The 16,994-nt window shown below is 47.2% G+C and overlaps 1 long non-coding RNA gene across 5 annotated transcripts; it reads right to left on the bottom strand.

Moving 5' to 3' along the window:
* Positions 1–4,214: 4,214 nt before the first annotated feature.
* Positions 4,215–16,770, bottom strand: LOC122215542. Of its 5 annotated transcripts, XR_006200436.1 has the most exons (6): positions 16,241–16,770; positions 14,998–15,222; positions 12,215–12,394; positions 11,175–11,364; positions 8,507–8,707; positions 4,215–4,759 (listed from the first exon to the last, which is right to left on the bottom strand). It is a non-coding gene; the product is annotated as an uncharacterized LOC122215542 (long non-coding RNA). The 5 variants fall into 5 exon arrangements; XR_006200438.1 differs by lacking the exon at positions 14,998–15,222 and having other exon boundaries at positions 16,471–16,770; XR_006200437.1 differs by lacking the exon at positions 14,998–15,222 and having other exon boundaries at positions 12,215–12,383.
* Between the last annotated feature and the right edge of the window lie 224 nt (positions 16,771–16,994).

The raw sequence follows: 16,994 nt of genomic DNA on the forward strand, positions 1-16,994 counted from the left end.
ATGTACATTTAGTTTCACCATCGCGGAGTGGGGATGACCACGATTAGCTTTGTATCAAAGCCAAAAGTCTTAAAGGAAAGATTAACAAATTTGTTCATAAAAATGTAAACCATATGGACAAGGCTCTGTCATCAGAAATAAAATATTAAAGGGGCGCCTGGGTGGCTCAGTCGGTTACGCGTCCAACTTCGGCTCAGGTCATGATCTCACGGTTCATGGGTTCGAGCCTCACATCAGGCTCTGTGCTGACATCTCAGAGCCTGGAGCCTGTTTCACATTCTGTGTCTCCCTCTCTCTCTGCCCCTCCCCTGCTGGAGCTTTGTCTCTCTCTGTCTCAAAAATAAATAAACTTTAAGAAAGATTTTTTTAAAGAAATAAAATATTAAATAAAACCTAGGGAAGTATTTACAAGATCTATGGCATAAAAATGATTAATAGTCTTTTTTTATTTAAATGTTTTTATTTATTTTTGAGATAGAGAGATACAGAGCATGAGCAGGGGAGGGGCAGAGAGACAGGGAGACACAGAATCCGAAACAGGCTTCAGGCTCTGAGCTTTCAGCACAGAGCCCGACGCGGGGCTCGAACCCACAGACTGTGAGATCATGACCTGAGCTGAAGTCAGACGCCCAACCAACTGAGCCACCCAGGTGCCCCATGATTGATATTCTTAATAAAAAGATCATTCAAATCAATTTATAATGAACATTAATGATGATAGAAAACACGGAAGAGCATGAACAGGCAATTCACAAAAGCTCTATGCAACTGCAATGCACAAAGGAAAAACATGCCCATCTAGGTGAGGGCCGGAGAAAAGCAAATTGAAAAATCAACACACTTTTTTTGTGCTCATCAAACTGTCAAAAAGCAGAAAGGCTAATACTATCCATTACTGTTGCAAATGTAGGGAAAGATGTACTCACACTATTGTGGAAATAGGACCTCAGACAATCTTTCTGAAGGGCAATTGCCAATATGAACCAAAATTAACTATACTCCACCCATTAACCTTCCAAGACCTCATTCTAAGGAAAGAATCAGGCAATGGCGTAAAGACGTATGCACGTGGATACTCGTTTGAGGGTTTCTCATAGCCACAAAATTGGAAAAAGCCTGGAGGTTTACCTACAAGACTGCTAAATAAATAACAGCATTCAAAGAAAATACTGTGAAGCTTTTCAAACAAAAACAATAGAGCTATACATGTTGACATGAAGATCTAGCAAGACTGTACTGCAAAGCGATCGGGACAAGTCACAAAATTCTGTATGTGTGAGTTACATGTGCACCCATGCACAGGAACAATCTGGGAGGCTATATTCCCAAAATATTAACAGTACTGAGTGCTGTTGGATGTGATTATTCTTCACATATCTGTATTATTTAAATGTTTACAACTATGCCTTATTTGTTTCGGGGTTTAAAAAATTGTATTTTGTTGCGGTAAGAACTCAGCATGAGATCTACACTCAACAAACGTCTAAGTGTACCGTATTGTTGACTGTTGGCCAAGTGCACAGCACATCTCCACAATTTATCCATCTTGCATAACTGAAGCTTTATGTTCATTGATCAGTAATCCCCTCTTGCCCCCTTTCCACCAGCCCCTGGCAGCCACCAATCCACTCTTGGATTGTATCAATTTCACTGTTTCAGATGCCTTGCAGAAGTAGAATCATGCAGTATTTGTCCATCTCTGTGCTAGACTTATTACACCTAACAGAATATTCTTAAGATCTCTCCAGATCGCTGCAGACTACGGTTTTCTTCTTTTTGTGACCGAAGAATATTCCACTGGATGAAACTACCACATTTTCTGTATTTATTCACCTGTCCACGGACATTAAGTCCCTTTCACTTCTTGATTGCTGTGAGTAATACTGCAACAAACATAAGAGTACTAATATGGCTTCCAGATCCTGATTTCAATTCTTTTGGATGAGTACCCAGAAGTGGGATTGCTGGATCACACAGTACTTCTGCTCTTTATTTTTTTTAAATTTTTAAATTATTATTTATTTTTGAGAGGGACAGAGTGCAAGCGGGGGAGGGAGCAGAGAGAGAGGGAGACACAGAATCTGAAGCAGGTTCCGGGCTCTGAGATGTCAGCACAGAGCCTGACGCAGGGCTCGAACTCACGAACCATAATATGATGGCCTGAGCCAAAGTTGGGCGATTAACCGACCGAGCCACCCAGGAGCCCCAGGACCTCTGCTTTTAATTTTTGAGGCACCTCCATAATGTTTTCCACGGCAGCTGCAACATTTCGCATTCCCACCCATGGCGTGCCAGCCAGGGTTTCGGTTTCTCCACATCCTTGCCAAAGCTTATTGCTTTTTGCTTTTCGTGCGTGTTTTCTTTATTTTGGTAACAGCCATCCTGACAGGTGTGAGGTGACGTCTCCCTGTGGTTTTAATTTGCTTTTCCCTGATAATTAGCGATGTGGGGCATCCTTTCATATACCTGTTGGCCATCTGTAGGTCTTTGGAGAAACATCCATTCAAGTTTTTTTACGTAGCACAGGCAGAACCACAAAGAGGCAAGTGGTGCTACATCCGACTAAGACTCCGCACAGCAAAGGGACCATCAGTGGAGTGAAAAGTCAACCGATAGGACATGAGAAAGTATTTGCAAACTATGTATGTGATAAGGGGTCAATCCACCCAAATAGATAAGGAACCCCAAGAATGACGCCTTGCTTTTATAGTGAGAAAAATATTCAGAAAGATTTTTTTTTAATCTTTGATAAAGGGTAAAATTAAGAAGGACAATGTTTGAGCTTCATGGAGTCAGGAGAAAAACACAATGCAGACACAGAAGAGCCCCCTGCTGTAGGGAGGGGGACGCGAGAGAGGGCGGGAACCTCTGAGGGGGCCCCCCTTCAGCATTCCTACAAGAGAAATTTCCCCTCCTGAAAGATACACCTCTAAATCCCCGTCCTTATCAAGCTCTCCAGAATAAAACCTCTTTGGGAAACATATAGTGGTCATGCACCTGTAGAGAAACACGCCTGGAAAACCAGCACACGCGTATCACACACACACACACGCACACACACACACACACACACACACACACATCAGTGTCCCCCCTCTGCTCCTTCTTAGAAACAAGAACTGATCCCTTATTGACGCAGCGGTCATGTGCACAATTTCCTCTGCAACAAGTTTGCCAAAGTAGTCCAAACTCAACACAGAGATCTGTGAAAACTCCCAAAGCATTAAATACAGAAAAAAAAAAATCTGTTTAATGCATAATCTTTTGAATATATAGATAGAGATAGAGATACACTCTTTAATCACAGCTATTCCTTTATGCCTCTTCATGCACGGTTCTTTTGTGGCAGAGGCATTTTTCAAAAACACAGACCCTCTTTTGTTTAATTAATAATCCCCCCAGACATAAATCACCCCAGCGGCACCCTCTCTAAGCAGCCCCGTGGCAATGACCTACTTTAAGAGCCTTTCATGTACGGCTTGGGTTTACTATGTATTTTGAAAATTACTGCTCAATAGCTATTTTGGGAGATCAGCATTTTCTTTAGCAAGTTTAGCGATGAGGACCCATTTTCCCACCTGGGAAGGAAGAATCCTAGAATAATAGAACTGCATTAGAGAGGATAAAGAGGGACGGTTTATTTCCCCGGGGAAACTAAGAATAATAATCAGGAGGCGTCTATTATTTGCATGCACTGCCTTGCTTAATCCTTGACAACCCTATATATTAGACACCATCGTGGCCCCCATTTAATTGATGGGGAAACTGAGGCACAGAGAGATGAAATAACGTCCCCCTGAATCTCCCAAGTAGCAAATGGCAAAGACAGGCTTCCGAGCCTGCGTTCCCCATTGTGCTACATGCACTGCTCTGAGGGGTATACGACCGACATTCATTCATCGCCAGGGACGTGCCAGACATCCAGAAAACATTATCACATGTCGTTCTCCCAGTGACACCAAGTTGGCATTATCTATTTCCAGGCACGTGAGCCGAGGCTTAGGCAACTTGGTGAGATTTAGCTTTTCTTTTTAATGTTGATTTATTTATTTTGGGAGAGAAAGAGAGCACGCATGAGAGAGACAGCAGGGGAGGGGCAGAGAGAGAGGGAGGGAGGGAGGGAGAGAGAATCCCAAGCAGGTTCCGCGCTGTCAGCGCAGAGCCCGACGTGGGGCTCGAACTACCAAACCGTGAGATCACGACCTGAGCGGAAATCAAAAGTTGGAAGCTTGACGGGCTGAGCCACCCAGGTGCCCCTCTTTTTTTTTTTTTTTAATTATCGTGGTAAGAACCCTTCATGTGAAATCTATACCCTGTAACAGATTTTTAAGAGCACGTACAGTGCTGTTGGCTACATGCACAGCAGCGCACAGATGTCTAGAACGTATTAACCTTGCATAACCTAAACTTGAGATGCACTAAACGGTGACTCCCCATTTTCCCTTCCCTGCCAGCCCCGGGGCAACCAGCGTCCCACCTCCTGTTTGCCTGCGTCTAACCATTTTGAGTGCCTCCCGTTATGTGGAATCGGGCAGTATTTGTCTTTCTGTGTCTGCCTTTTGTCACTTAGTACAATGTCCTCCAGGTTCTTCCACATTGTCGCCTGCGGAAGGGCTTGCCTCCTTTTTATGGCTGAATTATACTCCGTTGTGTGTGGAGACCACGTTTCCTCGGAGGCCCGGTGGCGGAGGGAGGGGGCAGGTCCAGAGGCTGAAGGCCGGGGCGGTTGCAGGACGTGCGATGACCAGGTCTAAACGGTCTCCGTGGAAGGATGAGAATCAGTGAAAAATGAAAAAGAGTTACTGAAGGAAAGAAGGTGTGGACGTCACACTCGCCCCCTTCTCATTGACCCCGGTCTTGGCCCCAATCCAGGTTATAAACCAGGGAGGGAGTCTGTGACTTCACCCATCCTATTAATTAAATAAAACCTTTATCTTTTCGAATGACAATTTCCTGCATGGTGTACTAAATCCCAGTGGGAATCCTCTCTGGAAGAAGAAAGGACCCCCTCCTTACAGACCAACTTTCCACCACATCCCATACATCCTCATGGCCCACAGCTACCTCTGCCTCGGCCCGGGAAATACAGGCATCTACAGGATGGAACGTTCTGGAAAACAAAAAACAAAACAAAACAAAACAAACCGAAAAACCGACCCAACCCTAATCTCCTCTTTTCTTCAGAGCTGACTTGAAAGATTGGCTTGAGTTTGAGAAGACTAAAATAAATGCGATGAATGTTACTTGAAAAATCTAGGATGTCGTTATGCACTGCATGTGTTTGCCCTAATTCCATTTTCTATTAGGTTATTATTAATTAGCATTTGTTTAGCATCAACTATGTACTCGAAGCCAGGCTGCTATGTATATGTAGGAGAATATCCGTGCCCAGCATGGGCCGCAAGTAGGATTTCTCGAAACAGGTCGCCACCCCCGTTTAGCCCCCCAGAGGAATGACGCGTACTCCAAAGAAATGTTCTGACAATAAATTTTCAGGGGAAACAACTCAAATAAAAAGAATCACTTGCCACCAGTGGGACTTTGCCTGCACTCACCATATGGGACAGGCAGAGTCTTGAGCCAAATAGAAACTTAAAAGGAAAAGAAAGTGAGATTTCACACAAAGTGACTAAAAATGTATTAGAGTCAAAGCCTCCAGAAAGTTGTAGATTAACTGAAAAATAGGAAGTGAGTACAGAAGTTATTTTTCAGTTTGGTTACTGCAAGGGCACTTAGTAGACGCAGACAAAGAGAATGACACTTACGCAGATAGGAAAGTTATACCTGGAGAAAGAGAAGCAGCTCTCTGAATGGCATGATTAAACAAAACAAACAAACAAAAACACGCTCGGGTGGATTTTTGCCAAATTTCGAAGATCTGCGCGGGGACTATCTGTGGTGTATTGCCTTCGTTTAAATTCCCCCCAGTAGCAGACTCTGAGGACGGGCGGGCTCCATCATTTGGGAATCCAGGCAGCACAATGAGGGAGTGGGGAAGGGAGAAAGGCCAGTGCAGGGTCTGATAATAAGTGGGTTGCACGCATCTCAGACTTGTTCCACTGAGGGGAGAAACTATGGTATTTTTCTACCGTTTTCTGCTCAGCACTGGTTCTAAAGATCCCAGAACCGCTCCCAGGCACAGCCTTGCCTGCGGCCAAAGTCCCCAGGCAGGGAGACACGGGCGCACAGGGGATGGTTTGTGTCTTCGGCCACTTTAGCATGTCCATTACCCAGTTAGTGTGTATATATTACCTCTAGGGTGTACATGTGTGCATTCTAGAGAATGTGCGTGCAGTACTCAGAAGTATATGGGGAACGCTATATACATTCCAGGCATATATTCTATAGAATATAGGTCATCTAGGGAAGAGGCTGCTGGGACAATGGGCTCGTGCACCAGCAGGACTGGCCTGGCTGCGGCAGGCAGACGTGGCCGTGGCCGCTGTGACGTTCACCATGGCTGCGGACCTCAGTAAGAGAATCCTGTGCCTGTCCCGCCCAGCCCAGCCTGGCCGAGTGCTTTCAGTCAGGGCCCGGGGAGCAGCAGGCTGGCCGGTGCAGGGGTGGGACGATGAAGAGAGAGAGGTGAGGCACTTTGAGGCAGACCCTCCTGGGCAGGGAGCGGCCTTCCATCATCCAACCACCAGACTTCACCCCGCTTGGTTCCTGCCTTCGGATCCCAGATTCTGCTCTGCTACACTCCCCGCCTCTCAACTCCAGTACCAAATTAAAAGGTACGTTTAGAATGTTTAAACTCTACAGACTGCTTTATGTATATAGTAGCATGTTACTATATACTTATAAAAATATATAAAGATATGTTGGGGGCACTTGGGTGGCTCAGTTAAGCATCCGACTTCAGCTCAGGTCATGATCTCACGGTTCGTGGGATCGAGCCCCGTGTCAGGCTCCACACCGACAGTGCGGAGCCCGCTTGGGATTCTCTCGCTCTCCTTCTCTTTCTGCCCCTCCCGCACTCACACTCTCTCTCTCAAAACCAAATAAACTTAAGTAAGAAGGAGAAGAAACCTTTACATAGCTATACAGGTATATTTACCTATAATATTTCATCTATTAATACACCTCCTTCTGGTCAAGATGGAAAATAAAACTTGGATGAAGAGATACAAATAACACAATCAACAAGTTTGCACCAAGTGGACTTGTGGCCGTCACAACCCTGGCAATTTCAGCGGCGTTACAGGGAAAGTACAGGCTAATGGAAGCACTCAGGACACCCCCGCCCTGGCTTTTCTACCATATAAAGTTAAATTATTTAAAAAAGAAACATTCTCCTGAGTGGTTGCGGGTCACTCTGGGTCAGTGAAGGTTTTCCCTCTGGAGTTGAGACGTGAAATATTAATATGCTTGAGAGAGACAAGATTTATCGGTATCTGCCTCCCCGGGCTCCGCCCTTCGCCTCGCCCTCTGGGAGGATTCTCTCTTTGACCACCCAGATCCTAGCAGAGTGGGAAGCAGCGTCCGAGCGAAAGGGGAGAAGAAGGAAGAGTCAGAAGAAGAGGGCAGGCCAGAGCTCCGCGAGCGGGGTGGGGAAGCATGGAGATGAGAACCCCAGCTGTGCCGCAGAAGAGAGAATTAAGAAGGAACAGAGGGGCGCCTGGGTGGCTCAGTCGGTTAAGCGGCCGACTTCGGCTCAGGTCATGATCTCGCGGTCAGTGAGTTCGAGCCCCGCGTCGGGCTCTGTGCTGACAGCTCAGAGCCTGGAGCCTGTTTCAGATTCTGTGTCTCCCTCTCTCTGACCCTCCCCCGTTCATCTCTGTCTCCCTCTGTCTCAAAAATAAATAAACGTTAAAAAAAAAAAAAAAAGAAGGAACAGAAAGACTTTTCAGAACTCTGGATCGTGGACCCAACTCTGCAACGTCCCTTGTTCTTCGGGACGTAGGGATCCAAGCGAGACGACTTTGAGAGGCCTTCCTCTGGACGGTCCTTGAACGTGATGCACAGATTGGCCCACTTGGCTGTGTGTACAACCTCCCTACTCAGTGCTACTCACACGGTGCCCCCACCCCTGGCCAAGCAGCAGCTTGCTGGAAATGCAAAATCTCGGGCCCCAGCCCTGACCTGCTGAGTGAGAATCTCGGTGGTGCTGGTAGTGGAGGGTGGCGGTGACGTCCAGGTATCTCTGTTAGAACGAGCTGTCCGGGTGATGCCTCCAGACATTAAAAATGAAAGAACCACTGGCCTAGGTGATTTGGTGGCCTTTCCGGAGCCTCTGCCAGCTTCATCCCTGAGTCCAGGGAGAAGGGCCGCTTCCGGAAGTCTTGAATTCCATCCTCCGAACATATCAACGGGCCCCAGGTGTGCCCGCCCGCAAAACAAAGCTCTTGCCGGCATCCAGAGTGCCCCAGAGCCTGTAGGACTTCCTCCCCCTTCCCATCGGGCCTCCCTCTCTGTTATCCTGCAAGGTCCTCGCTACAGATGCCCCCAAGGGAGGAGATAATTTGTAATTTGTCAGACACTAGGCTCTGCCGAGAGACGAACTTACCAGCTTTGAGGTTCCAAAAACCCTTCTGCATCTTTGCAGATGGAGTGAGCTTCCCGGCCATTAAAAAACATCGTGGCTCTACGGACGGGCCAGAAACTCTGTACGTTTCTTTCAAATCCCTGTTGTGACTGTACCGGGTCGAATGAGGTCTCCCCCCGCCCCACCGCCCGCACGATGCGTCCACGTCGTCACCTCTCGTGCCTGCAAATGCAAACTTGACTTAGAAATAGCATCTTTGCAGATGGAATTAAGGTCTTGAGGTCATCTTGGATTTAGAGTAGAGCCTAAGTCTGATGACTGACATCCTTACAAGAGGGAGGGAGATTCAAGAGAGAGACCCAGGACGAAGGCCATGTGGAGACAGAGACAAAGACTGGAGGGATGTGGCCACAGCCAAGGAAGGCCAGGAGCCATCAGAAGCTGGAAGAGGCAAGGACAGATTCCCTGCTGGAATCTCTGGAGGGAACACGGCCCTGCCTGTACCTCAGTTCTCGGCTGATGGCCTCCAGGCCTGGGAGAGAATAAATTTCTGGGTTTTAGGCCACCAGTTTTATGATAATTTATTGTGGCAGCCCTAGGAAAGGAATAGAACCCTAATGTAGTCATGACCTTAACCTTACTCTCTCCCAGACTGCATTCCCCGCCTCAGAAAAATCTGAAAAGTGCTCAGGGTTATCGTAACAGGTATCCCACAAACACAGGAGAATTGTGGTCTGGAGAGAAAGGGGATTAATTAAAGATTCGCTGTCCTCGCAGGGAGACCAGTGACCAATACCACGCCAGGAACTGCGTCGAAGGTTCAAAACTGACGTGAGGTCCGAACGTTTTCCGTGATCCTGGAAAACTTGCTTAAGTAAACTGTGAGTCACAGGGTAGTTGTCAGGACCGTGATAACGATGCTGGCCTCGTGAGTACCCACGGGCTTCAGATGCAGGGATACAAGCATCAGAGTCCCGCCCCACATTCACTTTGAGAACGGAATTCGCTCCAATGCGATCGGTAACTAGGGAGTGATTTGAACATAACGTGAATTCCGTGTTTACTTCCGGTAAGTTTCATCCTTGAGAAGCACTTAGGTGAATACAGAAGACTGTACCCCACTGAGTGGAGCTGTGTAGGGACACACACACACACACACACACACACACACACACACACACACTTGTGCACACGCCTCAAACATCTCCCTCAGTTGACCGTGTGCGTTATGAGCCACATCCATCCACACCTGGTATTCAACCCTCCCTCCGCTTTCAGAGGACCCCTTTGTAATTACTCCCCAGCTGCCAAAAAAAAAGCCCTCTTAACACAAGCAATCCTTGGGTGTCCTGAAAGGGAAAGTGTTGTATTTACGGTAGTATTTATGTATGTTTTAGCCACGCGAGATACCAAAGTGTGCTGCCATGTTGATTAGGTTCCTATCTTTTAAAAAAAAAAAAATTTATTATTGAAGCATAGTTGACATCCACTCTTACGTCAGTTTCAGGGGCACAACACAGCGATTCTACCTATCTGTGCATTTTTACACGGCGTCGTCACTAAAGTGAGCCATATCTGTCACCATTCAACGCTATTACCATATTGCTGACCGTATTCCCTAGGCTGTACTTTTCATCTCGGTGACTTATTTACTTATAACTGGAATTTTGTGCCTCTGAAACTCCTTAACCCATTTTGCCCACCTAGTTCTTACCTTTTTGCAATCGGTCACTGATGAAATTTTTGAGTGTTGTACCCCGATCCCAATGTTTCTAGAAGCCCCTTGGTTTTAGTGCCTGATCTAGCATATAGCACAGTGATTTTAAAAATGCGTGTGTTGGGGCGCCTGGGTGGCTCGGTCGGTTAAGCGTCGGACTTCGGCTCAGGTCATGATGTCACAGTTTGTGAGTTCGAGCCCCATGTCGGGCTCTGTGCTGACAGCTCAGAGCCTGGAGCCTGCTTCGGATTCTGTGTCTTCCCCCTCTCTCTCTGCCCCCCGCTTGTGTTCTCTCAAAAATAAACATTAAAAACATGTTGAGAAAAAGAATGCATGTGCCATATGTTGCATTAAAATAGAACTGACTGTAATGTGTGTGGTGCAGTGCTGGGCCCTACTTAAACACTCAATAAACGTGAGCTGTCGGTATTCACTAGATGAGAAAGTGACGGGCACATAGTAACCCCTCAATAAACATCCATTTCCTTTCTTTCTGTGATCTGCTATATAAATGCCTAAGCAAGTTAAACCACATCTATATATTTATCCCATAAAAACAAGAGGCAGTGGGAAGTAATTCTTTCCACTCAGATCTCAAACTCAAAGCTAGCACTGAGAATCTCTTGTTATTTCTCTCACCTGAGCATAAATTCTTTCCAGAACTGTTTTTTAGCAAGTTGGTTACCGAACAGCAACAACAACAACAAAAATCCTTCTTTCTAATATGAACTTAATCAACTTTTTGAATTTGGTAAAATGAACCATTTATGCCAGAATAAAAGGTCGGGATATCTCCTCTATTTTCTTGAGGACTTTTTAGCCTCCTTGTCCCCAGTGGAAAGAAAGTGTGGAAATCAGGAAGAGAATATCTTCCTAGAGCCACCAGGTCCAGGTTCAGGATTTTGATTGTTTCACTGTCAAATCCACGGCTGTATCTCTTGCCACATCCAATCTGTTTTCTGCAACACTCACCTGGGTTCTGCCACCTATGGACAGACGCGTTTTCCACTGCTGACTTGCTAGGTTGATGAGAGAAAAGCTCTCCAAAATCCCAGCAGATGTGTGTTTCCACTGAGGGCTTGCTTCTCCTTAAACAAACCGCACAATTCTTTCCTGCATTAACGGATCACAGTGGAACTTGTATTCTGGGCTCTTGAAGGTTCTAGAAGAGGCCAAGCAGTGTTGCAGGGACACCAGGGTTCTCTCATCATTTGCCCACCTGGGTGTTCCAGAGAGGACGCTTTTAGGATGTCCTGAGCTTGGGGGAGTGCGGGGTCCAAAGCCAGATGAGAAATCTGGGAGAGCGGCACCTGGGTGGCTCTGTCAGTAAGCTTCTGACTTCGGCTCAGGTCATGATCTCGCGGTCCGTGAGTTCGAGCCCCACGTCCAGCTCTGTGCTGACAGCTCAGAGCCTGAAGCCCGCTTCAGATTCTGTGTCTCCCTCTCCCTCTGCCCCTCCCCCACTCGCACTCTGTCTCTCTCTCAAAAATAAACATTTAAAAAATTAAAAGAAAAAAAAGAAATCTGGGAGATAACTCTACTTCCCATACCATTCCTTGGCCAGTTCTATGGAATTTCTTAATTATGCCCCAAATGGGAAACATACGGGAACAGTCCATTAACAGAAGGAAGAACAATCCTGTGTCGCCAGTCGTGAATACCCATGGTGCCCTGTAAGTATTACTATGTCAAGACACCTTTCGGAGGGGTGTCTGGGATTTCCCTCTCTTGTGCACCTCCTCTCTCTCCTCTGATTACGCCTGGAAAGGCCACGGGCTCTGCTCCAGGATCAGCCTGAGACTCCTGTATTTGAACACAAGGCAGAGCTTCAGCCTGGCCTTTCACATCCCTTGGGGGCATCCCTGCGACCCTCGCTGACGCACCATCGCAAAAAGTGTTATTTTGATGTGTTCATTTCCCGACAAAGTCGGGACAGAGTCATTGCTCTCCTCTCCCACCAGAAATAATGGATGAAAGGAAAGAAAGATCGCAATTACTGTATGGAAACTCACGTAACCTGCCGCGAAATGTCTTAGTCCTTGAAAGAAGCAGGTGCAGGAGAAAGAGATCCTTGTCGTAAGAGCCAGATCTGAGCGATTTCTCGCCACTTTCAGAGCTTCCCTACGTCAGAATCTTCTCTCAGATCTTCCTAGGTGGTTTCCCTTCCTAGCCGTTCAGAGCCTGTGGACACCCTCAGCAACGGAGGAAGGAAATCCAATAAATAAATGGTGATGGTGATGAGGAAAAGGATGATAGTGCCTGGTACTGTTCTGAGTCTCTACCTATTTACCTGTAGGTATTGACCTATTTAGTCCCTTATACAACCTTATAAGGTAGACCCTCATGTTATCCTAATTTTTTAGATGAGGAAGTTAAGGCACAGAAGAGTGCCATCATTTTCCTAAAAGCACACCGCTGGTAAGTGAAGGAACAGGGATGCGAACCCAGGCATTCTGACTCAAAAACACAGTCATAATCACTAGACAAAGGAGTCATGACGCTGGCCACACCTGAGTGGGCATCCCCCCTCCACCATCTCGCCTGCATGGTGTTGGATTTACCCTCTTAGAGAGTCTGTTTCATCACCGGCAAGATGGAAATGGCGGTAGGAACCCTTGCCTCGAAGTACTGTCGACAGAAGCAAATGAGACCAAGTCCGTGAAGCCCGAGCCCTCAAAGAGGCACGTACCTGCCCACCCTGACTCTGTTCCTCACACAGCGCAAGGGCTGTTCCAGTTCTCTGACACCTTCTCAGACCCGGCCCCGGCCATGCTCCTACCTATTGAAACACAGTAAAGATGGACAAGTGGGACATTTTCCTCTCACTGGCACAAACCCAGCTGTCATTTCTACCCCATGGCCCTTGAAACTAGCACCCTCAAAGGACTCTGTCTTCCTGGCCCTCCTGGAGGAGCCCCCGTCCTCTGGTCAGGCCCCATTTCTAGAAGCTCAGAGGATCCTTCGCTCCACAAAATAGTCACCATTCATATTATGAACCAAGCACTTCACTTGATGTCAGGATCTAAGGGTGAGCGATACAGACAGAGTCCTCAACTGCACAGAAGTCACAGCTCCCTGGAGAAGACTGGTAGAATGAAGGGAGGGGGACAATTGTAATCAGTGCTTTGAAAGACACAAGGTGCTGGGATATCAGGGAAGGCCACTCTGGGAAGGACACATAAGGGTGAAAAGGAGAGTCAAGAGTAGGGCAGACAAAGAGCATTGCGGTCAACTGAGATACCTCCAAGAAGACGCTGTCCCAACTCCCCAGGCTTTCTGGGTGACACTCAAGGGCCAAATTCCCCAAGCTCCCCTACTCCAGCTTGAACCGGCCATTCAGGTAGTTCCGCCTCCTCTTGGCATCGGTTTCTTCATCTGTACAATGAATGGGGCTAATATTTGTTTTGAGTGAGGGGAGTTTTGCCAGGGAGGATTAAATGGCGCAGTGTTATCGGCTGCTACTTCGTAAGAATGTTATCTCATCTCGGCGTGGGGGAGATTAAGAAGGGGTCAGTCCTCCTTGACATCCTCCACACAAGCTCCTCTTCAGGATGCCCTCCATACCGGGCTTCTGTCCTCCCCAACACTGTCACCTAAGGGACCCCCAAAAAGTCTCCCCCGGTGCTTTTGGTGACTTGAACCGTGTTACAGAATTGCTCTGTTGTATGTCCCTGTCCTTGCCGTGCAAATGGTAAATAACTTTCCCACATCGATCTCTCAAAATGGAAGTGCACGTTTGGTCAGGGAGCCAGAGGGGCCCCCTGAGCTCTCAGGACCAAGGCCTCATTCGAACCTCAGGACATTCTCAGCCTCAGGCTTATAGCGGAGACCTCCTGGGTAGGATTCCCAGCCAGCTGAAAGGACAAGGGGAACTCTCCTTTGTCTGAGTCCAAATAGCGTTAATGTTCCACTTCCTGTATTTACCTTGGTTCCCCAGTTCGGAAAATCTTCCCTTTCGGCCCCCAACTTCCTTTCCCCCTTGGCAGTGCTCTCCTGGGTTTTCAGGACTTGCGGGCCCACAGCGTGACAGGAGCCGGCCACTAGGCCCCTCCCTCATCTTGCCAGTCTCAGAGGAAGCTCCTTTGACCCTCCACTGTTATTATTACTATTATCCACATTATTGTGACCGTCGCCACCCGGGGCCCACCCTGCCTCCCAACCCCACTTCCCAAAGTCCCATTTTTCACAGCTTCCACAGTGACTCCCCTGCCCCAGCTGCTTCCACTTGGCCCTCACATACCACACACCATATACGAGCCCACCAGGTAACCCAAGCCCCCTCCCTCACCCCCCAGCACCCCCAGCCATCCCATGGGCCTCCAGCTTCCCATCCACACAATACCCACCCCTGATTCACTCTCTCCTTCTTAACCTCTTCCTGCCCTAGGCTTAGCCCCATGTGGCTTTTTTACATTTAAATTAGGAACGTTAAATAAAACCTAAAATCAGTCCCTGGGTTGCACCAACCGCATTTCAACTACTCCATAGCCACGGCCACGTGGTGAGCGGTGGCCATATTGGACGGTAACCATATAAAACATGTCTGTCATCCTAGAAAGTTCTGCTAGATGATGCTACACTGGAGAATGGGCAGTAGTGAAAGGTTTCTCAAATAAAACAATACCAGACAAGCGAGTTGAGAAAACTAAACGATAAAGCAGAAATGACAATTTCTCAGTGATAATGAAGAGAACCCAGATAATTCCTACTGACCAGGGCTCTCAACCCACACCTCCCTATCTGATCAGGCCTGCAGAGTTCAGCCTGCTGTCACACAAGGGAACCCAGAAGTTACCAGCATATCGATGATCATGAAACCTGGTTACTCTCTCGGTTGTTCAGTTGCATTAAAAGAAGACATTTTTGGAGCTGCTTTGGGCCTTCCACTGGATGGGGGGCTAGTAACTGGTTAAAATTGAAAGCAGCTACTCCGTGGAATGCTATTTTTCTAGATAACAACAAATCATGGGTTTGGCCTGATTGTCTCCCTCTATCACGTTGTCATCATTTGGAAGTCAGTCTAGAAAAGGAAGGAAGCATGAGTTTGTTGATCATTTGGGTTCATGTCCCACCTCTGCTGCCACTTAATAGCAGTGTGACCTTGGGCAAGTCACGGCATTCCCCTGGTTTCTCACGTTTCTCACTCATAATAGGAAGGGAACATTCCTCATGCTAATTCCACACAAGTGTTGGGAAGACAAGACGGGATAATGAAGGGGAGAGTATTCTATAAACCAAGTGCCCCGCTAACAAAAAAAGGGAAACATCCATGTAGTGCAATGGCCAAACCCAACTTATCAGTCTATGCGTCTAAACTGCATAATTGGCCCAAAGTGGTTCGCCCAGAAGCTGCACACCAGATACCATCATGCAACTCTCTGGCTTCTAAAATAGTGATCCCCAGCCCTCATTTTCTTTCTGTACATTTTTGCACCACCCTTTTGATTTTTTGAAATTTTAGCAGAATGCTTAGCGGAATTAAAATCTCTGAATAGCAGGTTTTAACAGGTCAGCCATGACCACAGCGCTGTCACTACTGAGTTATAAAAATGTCTCACAGGGTCTATAAAAGCCTCCAGTTGCTGGATTGTGCCTTTGGTCTCCCTCCATCTCCGTGACGCTGCTGGGGTAACGCAGCTCACCATCCTGACAAGGTACTGTTCTCATGCGTGTCAGAGGAAGGAGGTCTTTCCTTGCTGCTGGCTTGGCATTAAGCTACAACTCCTCGCTCTTAATCATAAGACATTACACCCCATCACCATCCCATTCAATCTAAAAATCCACGCACAGAGGGGCGCCTGGGTGGCGCAGTCGGTGGAGCGTCCGACTTCGGCTCAGGTCACGATCTCACAGTCCGTGAGTTCGAGCCCCGCGTCGGGCTCTGTGCTGACGGCTCAGACCCTGGAGCCTGCTTCGGATTCTGTGTCTCCCTCTCTCTCTGCCCCTCCCCTGTTCATGCTCTGTCTCTCTCTGTCTCAAAAATAAATACTAAAAAAAAAAAAAGAAATTAAAAATTCACGCACAGCCATAATACTCACCAACTGTTACATGCTGATCACGAATTTGACAATATTGCCCGCAGGGGGCTAGACTACACCCACGAATCATGGGATCCTTTTGAGGACTACGGCTCTACATGAGCCAAGATTTCAGAACTAAGACTGAGACTCTAAAATCTACAGTCTAGACTGGTTTTAGAACCCAACTTCCAGAACTGCTATGTTTTGTTTGCATTATAGCAAATACATTTGGACAGCTATTTGCTCACCAAAAAGCATTTCTCTGTACATCGTGTCCGATAAAGGCCTCGAGAGCTCTATTGTCTCGTGACTCCCCCACCCACCCAGCATCACCTCTATGACATCATTTCCTCTGACTCTCTCTTTCACTGCGTCTACTTGGCCACAGCACCTTCTCGCTTTTCCTTGCACCTTCCAGACTTGCTTCTGCTTCAGAGACCTTACTCACATTTGCTCTGCCTGGAATGCCTTTCCCCTAATTATCCATGTGGCTCACTCCCCACCTCCTTGTTCCAAAGTTGTTGTCTCCAGGATACTTCCCTTAAACATCGCAGCTAAAATTTTTACCCCTGCTCCCAGCATTCTTTATGGCCCCCTACCTACCTACTCCCATTTAGTACTTAGCACCCCCCGAAATACTAATACGACATTTACTATCTTCTCTCCATGAAAACAGGATGTTCATTGTATTTGTAGCACCTGGAAGAGTTTCTGGCACAGAATTAATGTGCAACGAATATTTGCTGAATGAAGGAACGAACGAATGAATGCC

This window comes from Panthera leo, chromosome A3 (assembly GCF_018350215.1).
Source record: "Panthera leo isolate Ple1 chromosome A3, P.leo_Ple1_pat1.1, whole genome shotgun sequence".
Classification (NCBI taxonomy): domain Eukaryota; kingdom Metazoa; phylum Chordata; class Mammalia; order Carnivora; family Felidae; genus Panthera; species Panthera leo.